This window comes from Myotis myotis, unplaced genomic scaffold, assembly GCF_014108235.1.
Source record: "Myotis myotis isolate mMyoMyo1 unplaced genomic scaffold, mMyoMyo1.p scaffold_m19_p_1, whole genome shotgun sequence".
NCBI classification, from domain to species: Eukaryota; Metazoa; Chordata; class Mammalia; order Chiroptera; family Vespertilionidae; genus Myotis; species Myotis myotis.
Genome location: NW_023416313.1, coordinates 100,209,257 through 100,221,251, shown reverse-complemented (window position 1 = coordinate 100,221,251; position 11,995 = coordinate 100,209,257). Strand labels below are relative to the sequence as shown.

General features: G+C 37.8%; 1 pseudogene; it reads right to left on the bottom strand.

Moving 5' to 3' along the window:
• Positions 1-356: 356 nt before the first annotated feature.
• Positions 357-11,712, bottom strand: LOC118666922 (annotated as a pseudogene).
• Positions 11,713-11,995: the final 283 nt, after the last annotated feature.

Here is an 11,995-nt window from a genome sequence, read left to right as displayed (position 1 = left end):
GTCCATCCAGAGGAGGCGCTGCTCTTCCGCTGTGCCCTCACGTTGGTCTAATTTCCTAAGGTGTCATATTCAAATATGTAAATAAAGTACAAATGCAGGTGAAGGTGAATTGCATCTTACCCTTCTAGTGGCATCAGCTGCTTTGAAATGCCCAGACCACCTCCTTGCTCAAGTTTTACTTCTTGAACTCAGGAATTTTACAGTTTTTCTCTCAGTGCTATTCAAGGACTTGTAAGCTGGCTCTCAGCGTGCTCAGTCATACAGATCTCCCTACCGTGACAGTAACTGATCTTATGGCCAAGACAGTGGTAAAATGTGGAGCAGATTCCTTCAAAACATTTTTGCACAGTAATTATTCATAACTCAGTGGGTTTAGTGGTATGAGTTTCCAAAGACAGCTGGAATATCTGAGAATTGATTTCAAATCTGGAAAAAACAAAAACAAAAAACCCCACCAGGTTTGAATTTCCAGAAGAAAAAGATGTATCCTGGCTCCCTGTGACTTGCAGAGCCTTCAACAAATCTTCCATCTAGAGTCCTGATCTCTGGTATGTCAATATGCTTATGGAACTACCACAAAATGGACCCACAGAATATAAAAGTCAGGCTATGCAGCCCAATCCCTCACCTTAATGCAGGAGGAAAGAGGAGAAAAAAAATATGATATCCCTTCATTTCCTAAGATACGGGCTGGACCATGGAGTGGTAATGGCTGAACATGAGCACGTAATATCTGTAGAGCTTATACATTTTCTTTCAGGGACAATGCATCTCTATATTGGCATTAGATATAATCAAACCTCTATTTTTCACTTTGCATGAACTTCCTCAAATTTAATGCTGTCAGCCCTTAAAAATGTATCATAAAAAGCTACTCTTAGAGGTCAGCTTCAGAATCTTTCTGCCACAATAGACTCTTCCTATTGGCCCTAACTCAGACAGAAGGAACACATTAGAATAGAAATTTAATTACCGATTTCTGCTATCAATCACTGACATATAGAGGACTGTCCCTTTCCCTTTCTTGGCCCTATAAAGCAACCTCAAATTATTCTCTATTCCTGCTCTAAATTTACATTTGGAAAAACATATTTAATTAATGTGTCATAATTGAAGGTAAAAATACTATAAGAAAATAATTTTCATATGAGTAAAGTTTTCTTCCAAACCCTATGTAAGAAAACAAATTTAAATATTTAACTTACTTGTTCTTTAAGTAGTTGTTTTTAATATCTAACTTTAGACTCATAAGATATTGCCCATACTTATTAAATTCTCTCAGGTTACAGACAACCTAAAGAACAACAAAATAAAAAAAATATATAAAATTACAAACATTTAATTTGAACAGCAATCACTTTCAGGAGGAAAAATAATAATAATATGTAATTTCGTAACAATGTGGTATTAAGAGTAATAATTTTTTTAAATGTATTTTATTGATTTTTTACAGAGAGGAAAGGGAGAGAGATAGAGAGTTAGAAACATCGATGAGAGAGAAACATCGATCAGCTGCCTCCTGCACATCTCCCACTGAGGATGCGCCCGCAACCCAGGTACATGCCCTTGACCGGAATCGAACCTGGGACCTTTCAGTCCGCAGGCCGACGCTCTATCCACTGAGCCAAACCGGTTTCGGCAAGAGTAATAAATTTCTAACCATTTATAAGAAGTATCTCTCTAAAATTGTTAAACAACAGTACATTTCTGTTTGATTCTCATTATGTGTTAAAATTTAATTTATGAATTTAGTACACACAACTGATTTATTAAATTATTAAAATAAAATACCAATGTAACAATGGTGTTCAAAACAAATTAGAATACAAAAGCAATTATTTTCTATCAAGATTCTATCTGGCTAATACTGCTAAGTGTTTTGCCTCAAGTTTAAAAAGTTTTGTAGGACATAATCCTTGACAAGCATACAGAACATTGGAGGCACAGAAAGAGAACTATGATACAGTTGGGAAATTATCTTTAAATCCTCAAATTATTTGGTAATCATATTTTGATATTAAAAATTTTTAAACGTTTGAGTAATATCATTTAGAAACAACTATAGTCTGATTTCCCTTGACCCAAAATACTCAGTAATTTCTAGAATTTCTCATTAACTATCTCTCATGATCAAGTTAAAGGTGAAACCACACACCCACCCCAGTGGTTATAGAAGCCACTTATATCAAGTGTTGGAAGTCTTCAATGATTACAAAGAAGTGCTCTTCAACCCACTTTATTGTTGGTGAGGTAGCCTCCTTCCGGTAATCTCCTCCAGATATCTTCGTGTGAATGGCTGCTCTTAACTGTGGATCCTGGAGACTGTTATATTGCTTGTCCAACTAAAGATCAGTCAAGTTAAAGCCATAATGAGAGGAGTTAGCTTGACACGTAGGCAGACAAGGCAGGTGGAACATAGGCAGGGCAGACAATGCAATTTGAGCAAGCTTAACCACAGTCAACCATGCAGAAACAACAATGTTTTTTAGACTCAGAGCTGGAGGTATGTGAATGTAGGGAGGGGCTGCAGCAATAAGGTGAACTGATGCATAGGAACAGGGAAAGTCCAGGTCCATTGCTGGGCAAGAACAGCTGAGGGAATCAAGCAGGTAGGGACATGGGTAGCTATGAAGCAGGCTTGCAGCAAATATAAACCCCTAGATGACAAAGCTTCAGTGGCTACCCATTATGGGCCACTTCCTCGTGCAGGGAGTCTCAATAAATTTCCCAGGCTTTTGTTTAAATCTTCAGGTCAGAGATTTGATTCTTCGAACTCCTGGTCATTAGCCATAAGAATGTCAAAAAAGCTACAAACACATTTAAAAAGGCCACAAACATAAACGTAATGAGTTTCATTTTTAAATATCGACCTACTAATATGATAGAATGTTCATTCAAAATAAAACATGCAAGAAGTGTGTGAAAGGGGGAAAACCAACAACATAAAGATCTGGATTGTGTAATGCTAATTCTTATTCCTACTTTTCCCTCCATTGACCTTAATTATTCTAAAAACCCATCCTCACTCAATTCCTCCATTGACCTCCATCAGTCCTTGGCCCTGAGCCAGAGAAGAAAGGAAGAGAGCAAACAAAAGAAACTAGGATAAAATGTGTTTTAATGGATAAAGCTGAGTTTAATGCTGAGTTTCGCCATTTCCCTCCTGCCCCTTTCAGATCAAGGCACTGCATTCAATTATAAAGATATAATATTAGTTATGACTATTATATCTCAATTACCTAAAAATGAAGAAAATGCGAAATCTTTTTCCAGTATCCATGGAAACAAGTTTGTCTAAAAGATAGAAAACCCAGATGTTAAAATGATGGACTAAATAGTTATTGTACCTTGAGGTCTTATCTAATACAAGAAACCCAGCAATTTCTGAGTACTATAGTCAGGAAAAATTTTCAAGATCTGAATTTTAAAGTTCAATGTATTGAAGAAACAGTTACAAAGGTTTTGACAGGGATTGAGATTGCTCCATATGTGAAAGACAAAATACAACCTTGAGCAATCTCCATTAGCATATGAAAGAAGAAAAATATCAGCTATTAGTCATGTCTCTATATGTGATACTTTGGAGAAAAAAACCTGTTATTTAATTTCATTTGTAAATTAAAACAGTACCAAAGTGGTGAGGTTTTTTTGTTTGCTTGCTTGTTTTTGTTGTGAGTTCTTAGTCCATTTTCATTAACAGGATGCTGTTAATGCCTTAATGAGAATCTGTAAAAAGGAAAAAGTGGAGGACAGAAGTAGGTGTGGAATTTGTCCTAATGTCTTTATATTATTTTGTTTTCATTTACATGTTTCTGCTCAGGAAAACAGAAGTTTTAGTCTAAAGTAACATCAAAGCAGGAACTGGCCCAAGTGAAAGGTGACTGGAATGTGTGGGGATGTGGAAAACCTGAGAGCACCTGGCCTGTTTGCAGGCCCTGATTCAATGTGCAAGACTCCACAGATCTGACCTAACTGCAGGAACCTGTGTTGTTCTGTCTGGCAGTAGCCATATCAGTCATGTTCTGAACATTAAGCAGCCTGGCTGGGTAGGATCGTCAAGGAACTCCTTTAATGTAGGTGGGAGCGCTGGAGGCAAAGACCAACAAGTTGTTAACATATAAATGTGAGAAGTCCCTCAGAAGGCTGATGGACTTTGATATTCAGCAAGGGCTGAGAATCAGCATAATATTACCTGCTGCTGGATGAATGGCTGAAGGCAATCCCCTAACCTGATAATCCTTTATTGTTTACCAAACCTTACCATTGATGCCTGTTTGCTTTGCTAAAGGGCAAATGTATATTCTAGTAAGTAAAAAGTTATGGGTCTGGAGATTCAGGGAGCCACTCCACTAGAGAGTAGGTCTCTGCCTGGCTCTCCATACCTTCTAAATTTAGATTTCTTGTCTAGTATATCCGTTTATGTGCAGCCCCTTCTCCAGATCCTGAATCCTCGCTGCAAAAGGTTGCGGCATTTTGGCGCCTCAAAACAGGGACTGGAGACGAAGCTTTGCTGGAGTGAAAAATAAAGGAAAATCAACCAGAGAGGTGAGAATTGCCACGGAAAAAGGTGGGAGACTTACTCACTGCGCATAAAGCCTGTACCAACTTTTGGAATTCACAATCCGAAGTGGGCAGGAACATCTTTTTCAAGCCAGGCCATAATGGAGAGGAATTCAAATGAAAGGCAAAAATATCATTGTAAATTTTTAGCTTATATGCTCAAGGATAAAGAAATTAAAATGTCAAAAGGGTGCTCTCTGGAATGAGGCTCAAGGAAAACGAATGCAAAAGGAGTCTTTAATGCTTTGTCTGAAAATTACCATATGACGCCTTGGGACAGGCAGATTTTAGCTAAAATAACTTTAATAGCTAGTCAGTGCTATGGAGAGAAAGATTCATGAGAAGAACTTTGATTTATTAAGTCTTGTCTATATGTTATGGGTGCTTGTCTGTCGATTGTAGTTTTATCTGTCTTTGTTGTTTATTGTTAGTTTATTAAGCATGCCTTTAATTTAATTTAGTAAGAAAAGAAACCTAGGTGGCCAGGCCATTTACGGAATTTCCCCAGAGCAAACAAGATGTGTGGATGGGGAGACATGTGGCCGATAGTACATGTCCTAGGAGACAAAGGGAGGTAATTAACGAAAAAGGCCCCAGTGCCTTAATTACTAGGTCTTTTGGTGATCCTGTCAAGTGGATGCCAACTCTTGAGAGTGCTATTAAAAGTCTCATTTTTGCCATATTTTTATTTCCATGAAGAGAAAAAGGCTAGCTTACCTAAAAGATGGCTAAAATGATACAAGGAGCTTATAGGGGCTGTATTTAGGCAACAAGAATAGTGTTTCCATAATAAAAGGTCATTCTTGAATAATAATGGACCGCATTCCAAGGTTGCCTCACAGGTCCAGGGGCACTCCTGTTTTTATAAAGGAAAATAAAATAAAATGATACTTTAACATTAAAGCCACTGAAAGCCAGTAAGTTATCTCTGTTGCAGAATTTGCCAAAGTAAATGCCTTAGATGTTGAAACATGGATGGATGGATGTAGCTAAAATGAAGAATATGTGGTGGAGCGTTTCAGTGATAATTATAGGTATATTGATGGAGGAGGGGGCTGGCCCTGTTTCCTGCAGCAGTAACCTTAGATGTTATCTATAAGGAAGAATGTGGTGGTTTTAAAATTCAAAAGACCTGCTTCCCTCCTCCCCTTCTAAACATAGTTTTCCAAAGTCTTTGGTAACTTAAAACTTTGGAGTTTGCTGAATTACATAATAAAAAATTATTAAATATCTAGGCATTTTAAAATAACAAAATATTGAAATATTAATCTGAGTTTGCCTCATATAAAAAATTTAGAGGACAGAATTGAATCTATTAATTAAATATGTCATATTTTATTTGAAATATAGCCTTAAAAATGTGAAGATATTACTAATCTGAGAAATGCTAAGTATTTAACCTTCCACCTAAAATGTAAGGCTTCTAAGAGTTTAAAGTTCAAATTAAGTGAGGAGAAATTATAAGGTTGTGATAACAAAATGCATAAAGTATAGAAATTTATTTTTGAGAAAATAATTCTTTTATTTTCTCTGGAGAAATTAGTAGTTCAAAATATATTTTAGTCATTATATGTACTACATGTAGTAAAATTTCAACCTAGGATATAATATTTTATTGGCCTAATTAAAAAAGAAGAATTAATTCTATGGTCTGAACCAAATTTTTAATATAAAAACCAGTTTAAAGTTAATTAATATCTTTTATAATAATTACAAAAAGTATATAATATAATCTTTGGATTGTGTATATTTGATAGTCTTTCCAAGTTAAATTTCAAGACTTTAATGGAGAGAAAGCCTTGGGACATTTCAAGGGCCCTGGAATGATTCAAGGATTTATTCTCTCTTTTGAAAAGAAATATTTTTGAACTAAATTAGGCTGATCTAATATACTTGAAATCATATAGGAAGCTTTATCAAATAAAAATTAATAACTATATTTTATCTATATACATATATTTTAAATGTTATAAAGGGAGGGCAAGACAAAATTGCTGAATACTTCTTAAGCAAAACTGTATTATTGAGCAGCAGAATTTTAAAAACAAAAGCCTCAGGCAGCCTGCTCTTTAAATAGGCTGGGGGATGGGATGGCATTTGTACCTCATAGGTCAAATGTATAAGTTTGCTTACTTTACTTTTCCAATAAAGATGCCTACTTTAATTACTTAATAAATTAGCTTTTTACAATATATTCAAGGTTTCATATAACTTCAGTTATATGAGAAGCCAATATTTTTATGAGCAATTGGCTTTAACAAAGGCCAAAGTAAAAATTTGCATATGTATGCAAATGAGCACTAGCTAAAAAGAATGCTGTTTAAAGGTAAATTTTAAGCTTAATAAAAAGGAGAAATTTTAAAATCTCTTCCACTACTACTTATAAAGTAAACTAAAAGTTATTATTCAAGCATTAAATCTCACCATTAATAATACACCATAAGTAAAAAGAGAGTTACTTTTACTTGATATGTATGCATTACAGTATTGGTCAAGATCTAAAAAACAACAAAGTTTGTTGCTCTGTTTAAAAGAATGAAAAAAGTTTTTTAAAAGGAACTCCAAAAAGGTGGCCTAGAAATTACTCTGGGGGGAAAAAACAGGAGATTCCTGTCAAATATCTAGAAAGTTGTAATTAAAAGTCAATGTATTAGGCCTCAAAAAGAAAAGTAAATAATTTGCATTTTGCCTCCCTAACAAAGCTTATGTCAATATACTCAAAGACTGATAGCAGACATTCAAGTGTCATTTACTGTCCATACCCAAGGACAAATGAAGTTAGAAAATAAGCCTTATTTCAGACTGATTTAAATTGGCAAATTGAAATAAGTGAATATTCAGGGGAACTTAGTTGTACTAGGCAGGAACCTATTCCTGGAGCATTAACTATTTTTTTACTGATGGCTCATGTCATAGTAAAGTTGCTTATCATGCAATGAATTCAGACTAAGTCATCCAAAGCAGTCATACTTCTGTGCTAAGAATTGAATTAAAAGCTATTAAGGCTGCATTGTAGGATTTTCAAAAGCCAAATGATTGTACAGCAAGCAAAAAAAAAAAAAAACACACAAACCCTTGCAGGTTAAAACAAAAAAGGGGGGGGGACGGACAGTGGAGTAATCTCCTGTAAGTAAACTACATCAAGCCTTAATTACTTCAGATTTTTTCACTTTAAAAATTTTTAACTTGTAATGCTGATGGCAAAACGCCCTTGAAATTACACTGTTGTCAGAATAAGCCAAAAGAAAATGGTTTGGTTTATGGAAGGGTCCCTTTATTAACCTTTGGTCGAGGATATGCTTGTGTATTTCCAGAGAACTCCTCCAAGTCCATGTGGAAACTGCAACAATGGATCCAAGACAGGAACTGACCAGGCTACTCCAACCACAGACAGCAGTAGCCCCAAGCAACACGCTGAGGAGACTGTGGAGTAACAGTCCAGAGATGGGGGATGGAAAGACGCCTTGCCATCCTAGCAGTCATCAGCTGTGCATCAGTGTAGGTTGCCCTGGACAAAGCCAAAGAAGGTCGGATGTGCATTGCCATTGCCCACTGTTTGTCCACCATCCAGAACTGGAATGTCATTGCTGTCATGTCACAGGGGACAGTGATTGGGAAGGGGACACAAAGAACTGATGGCCCAGAAAGGAGCGTACTGAAAGCCTGTTCCTTAGATGCCTGACAGCATTTTAAAAGGACATGATAGAACTCAATCCTTTTCATTGAATCTAAAAGTCTTAAAAGGACCTGAGCTCTGCAAATGGCATACACCCTTCTAAACTTATTAAGAAAACAAAAGGGGGATATGCTGGCAGCAAGATCAACAAGTTGTTAATATATAAATGTGAGAAGTCCGTCAGAAAGCTGATGGACTTTGATATTCAGCAAGCGCTGAGAATCAGCATAATATTACCTGCTGCGGGATGAAAGGCTGAAGGCAATCCCCTAACGTGATAATCCTTTATTGTTTACCAAATCTTACCATTGACATCTGTTTGCTTTGCTAAAGGGAAAATGTATATTCTAGTAAATAAAAAGCTATAGGTCCAGAGATTCAGGGAGCCACTCCACTAGAGAGGAGGTCTCTGCCTGGTTCCCCATACCTTCCAAATTTATATTTCTTGTCTAGTATATCCATTTATGTGCAGCCCCTTCTTGAGATCCTGAGTCCTCACTGCAAAAGGTTGCGGCATATGAGGATGCTTTATATGTGGGCAAAGGGGCAGTTTGGTGGAAACTGATAGTATGCTAGCTTTCCTTTCCATTTAAAGCTTCCTTGGAATGTTTCTGTTCTCAGCCTTAACAAAAGGCTTTAATCCTTTCCAAGGGGTCTAAATCATAAAGTGTAACCATTCTTTAATTGCCAGTGCTTCCCTGAGAAGGAAGAGAAAGGAATTCTATGGGGCAATGTCTTGAATTCAGTGAAGCCAGATATGAAACAACCAACAATCATGAGTCAAGGATTGTCTGATGGCTTCTTTTAGAGGTTGACATTTAGCTGTTGACTTCTTTTAGATATTGGTTTTTGGCTGTGATGAAATTCAGGAAGCCACCACTTGCCAATACTGTCATGAGAGTGCACCAAGGAACACAGAAGGTCAATGGACCTTGAGGGTTAGCAGGGCTGACACTAAGCACCGATTGTTTGTGTTGAGATAGTGGTGGCTCAAAGCAATCACCTGACCTGATAGCCTCCAAGTAAATGTTTACTGGACCTTAATGATCTTTACTGATCTTTATTGACTTTAGAGATGGTCTGTCTGCTACCTGTTTGCTGTGCTTTACTGAGGCCAAGATGGGTATCTAAAACTGAATAAAAGACAGGATCCAGTTTTGGTATGTCTCTTCAAGAAAGAGGCTCCACCTGGTCTCCACCCTTTAATAATTGATATTTTAGTCTAGTGTTTTCATTTGTGCATCAGCCCCTCCTTCAGATCCTGAACCTAGCTGTGCAGGTCATGGCAATGAGATGTTTCTCAAGATCAAACATGGGCTACTTTACCTATAAACAAAGAACAACTTTTAAACAATTCTATTCACTGGAGCCAGGGTATCCAGGGTATCCCAACTGTTTTGTTTCCCTTCAAAAAAAATGAAAATGTAAATATAAATAAAGCATTACTTCATTGAGGAGCTTTTACAGAAACAAAAAGAAAGCTCTCACAAACTCAATCATCAAGGAAATCGCTTGGTGCCTAATTATAATAAAATGAAGACAATTTGGGGGGGACATCTTTTAAAAGTACTTGACAAGCAAATTAATATTTGACAGAAAATGATAGTACAGCAAACATTATACTTGAGGAAGCAGGCAAAAGAAAGGCAGCGCTAAGTTTAGAAACAAAAGTAAGAGAAGCATGGCTGGCAAGCATGCTGCAGGAAAGCTAGTTTCTGTGAATGTGACCCAGTTAAATGTGGTAGGTAGGCATACTTTTAGTCAGCTTGCTTTATCCTAGTAGAACAGATTTGTTTTTAAAAACAAGTATTTTCCAGAAGCAAAACTTGCTTTAAGAAATCATGTTTACTGGGCAAATATACAATATCAAGAGGCCTGACTCATTTCTGACATCATAGAGAGAAAGGTAGGCGGTCACTCAGAATTTTTCCTTGTAGAATTTTTTGCGATATTAATGAAATAAGCCATTCAAAAACAATGTACTGAACCTGCTTCAGTGGTAGTGATTGAGGTTAAGGGCTGGGGAGGTTTGAGGGTGGGAATAGCTGGAAGACTAAAAACAAGAAAGGGTTTGAGTGAAGTACACAATATAACCCAGTATAAGTTAAGTTATAAAACTATAATTACAGAATTGTAGTGTTGAGTAAAATTATATAAACCAAGGGCAATGCAAATTCTAAGGAAATATAAGCTCTCTGGGGGCTATGATAGCTCAGAAAAACTGAAATGTGGCTGAAGTTCATAGAATGCAGAGAAGAGGAAAGAGTACGCCAGGTTTGGGGGAAGGTGAGGAAAGGCACAGAAGCATTCCCATGGTATGTGAGAGGAGGTATGAAAGACCCCAACGGGAGGAAGCGGAGGTTCTGGGTGGGAGTAAAGACTGGACAGGAAGGTTGGGGGAAATCATGGAGTGTCTTCCGGGAGGCAGAGCCTTCTTCCATTAAAGTGAAGTTACAGTACTAAAGCAGGTCAACTCATTTCAATTCCATTTTATACTCACTGTTGTGTATGAGATAGAATTTCTCTCAAAACATAACCACAGAGAAGGTTGTGTAACAAGTTACAATTTGTTAAGATCACGACATAATTAAATGCCAGTCAGCACCAATAATTTTGCACCTTTGAACCAAACATATTTATTTCTAAGTAAATAAAATCTCACTAAATAAGTATATCTTGTGTTGCTACAAAGAAAAATTCATATGCTTCTAAAACTTAAGAATAATAAAACCTTTCCATCCCATGATTCTGTGCAAGCTGGACTAAATGAAGTTGCTTGGCAGGAATCCTAAATAATACCTTGGTTTACACCTGGGTTTGATTTTCTTCTTTATTTTTTTTTCTGCCATTAATGTTAATGCGAATTGCCTTAATGGACTTTGTATAATGTAGCACCTCAATTTAAAAGCAAGTAGACATGGGCAAAGACAACCAACACGAAGGCAAAAATTACCTTTTCACTTAACTTCATCATATAGTATAAATTATTGCTCCCCGGGATCATGGGCAGCTTGACCAGAAGGGGCAGATCCAGTAGTGCAGCCACTCCACTGCCTGGAAAGTGGGCTTTGTGCTCGCCTGTTGGGAACAAAGGAGAGTTTTCTTTCCTTTTAGGCGTTATTTCCTTGGTCCAGGCCTATCTACCCCTACTCTAACCAAAGAAGCAAAGGGTCATACAATCAGGGATGAAGGGGCCTGGCCTGAAGACCTCCTGATCTGTCACCAGCCAGTTGCTACTCCTCACTACGCTGCATGAGGGCACCCCCAACACCACAGTTACACCCATGGGACTTGTCTGTGGCTCTCCTGCCCCATGTAAGACAGGGCCTCCTGCCACTAGCATCTCCATATAGCTGGCTGTCTTCATGTCCTTGGCAAGGCTGCTGGTGGCCTTCTTGGTGGGAGCAAAGCCAGCAGCCTTAGAGTGGGTGCTGAGGTAACTCTCCATTGAAGACCTGGGCCCCTGCCCTCCTCATCCCTTGTCCAGACCTCACCTGGAATGGCCAGGAGCCCCTGGTTCCCATGGCCCCACTGTCTTGGAGTTCCAGGTTGGAATGTGGGGGGCCCCACAGGGCGGAGCCCTCAGAGGCTGGCTCCTCTCACTTGAGGTGTGAGCATCCAGAGCTGGGGAAATCAGTCCACAGGGCCTGGTCCAAAAATCATTTCTCTCTGAAACCAACACAAAACCAACAGTTAAACCAAACCCCAAATCACAAAATATAACGCTTTGCTGGCGCATAGCTGGCTAATTTCTTCTGG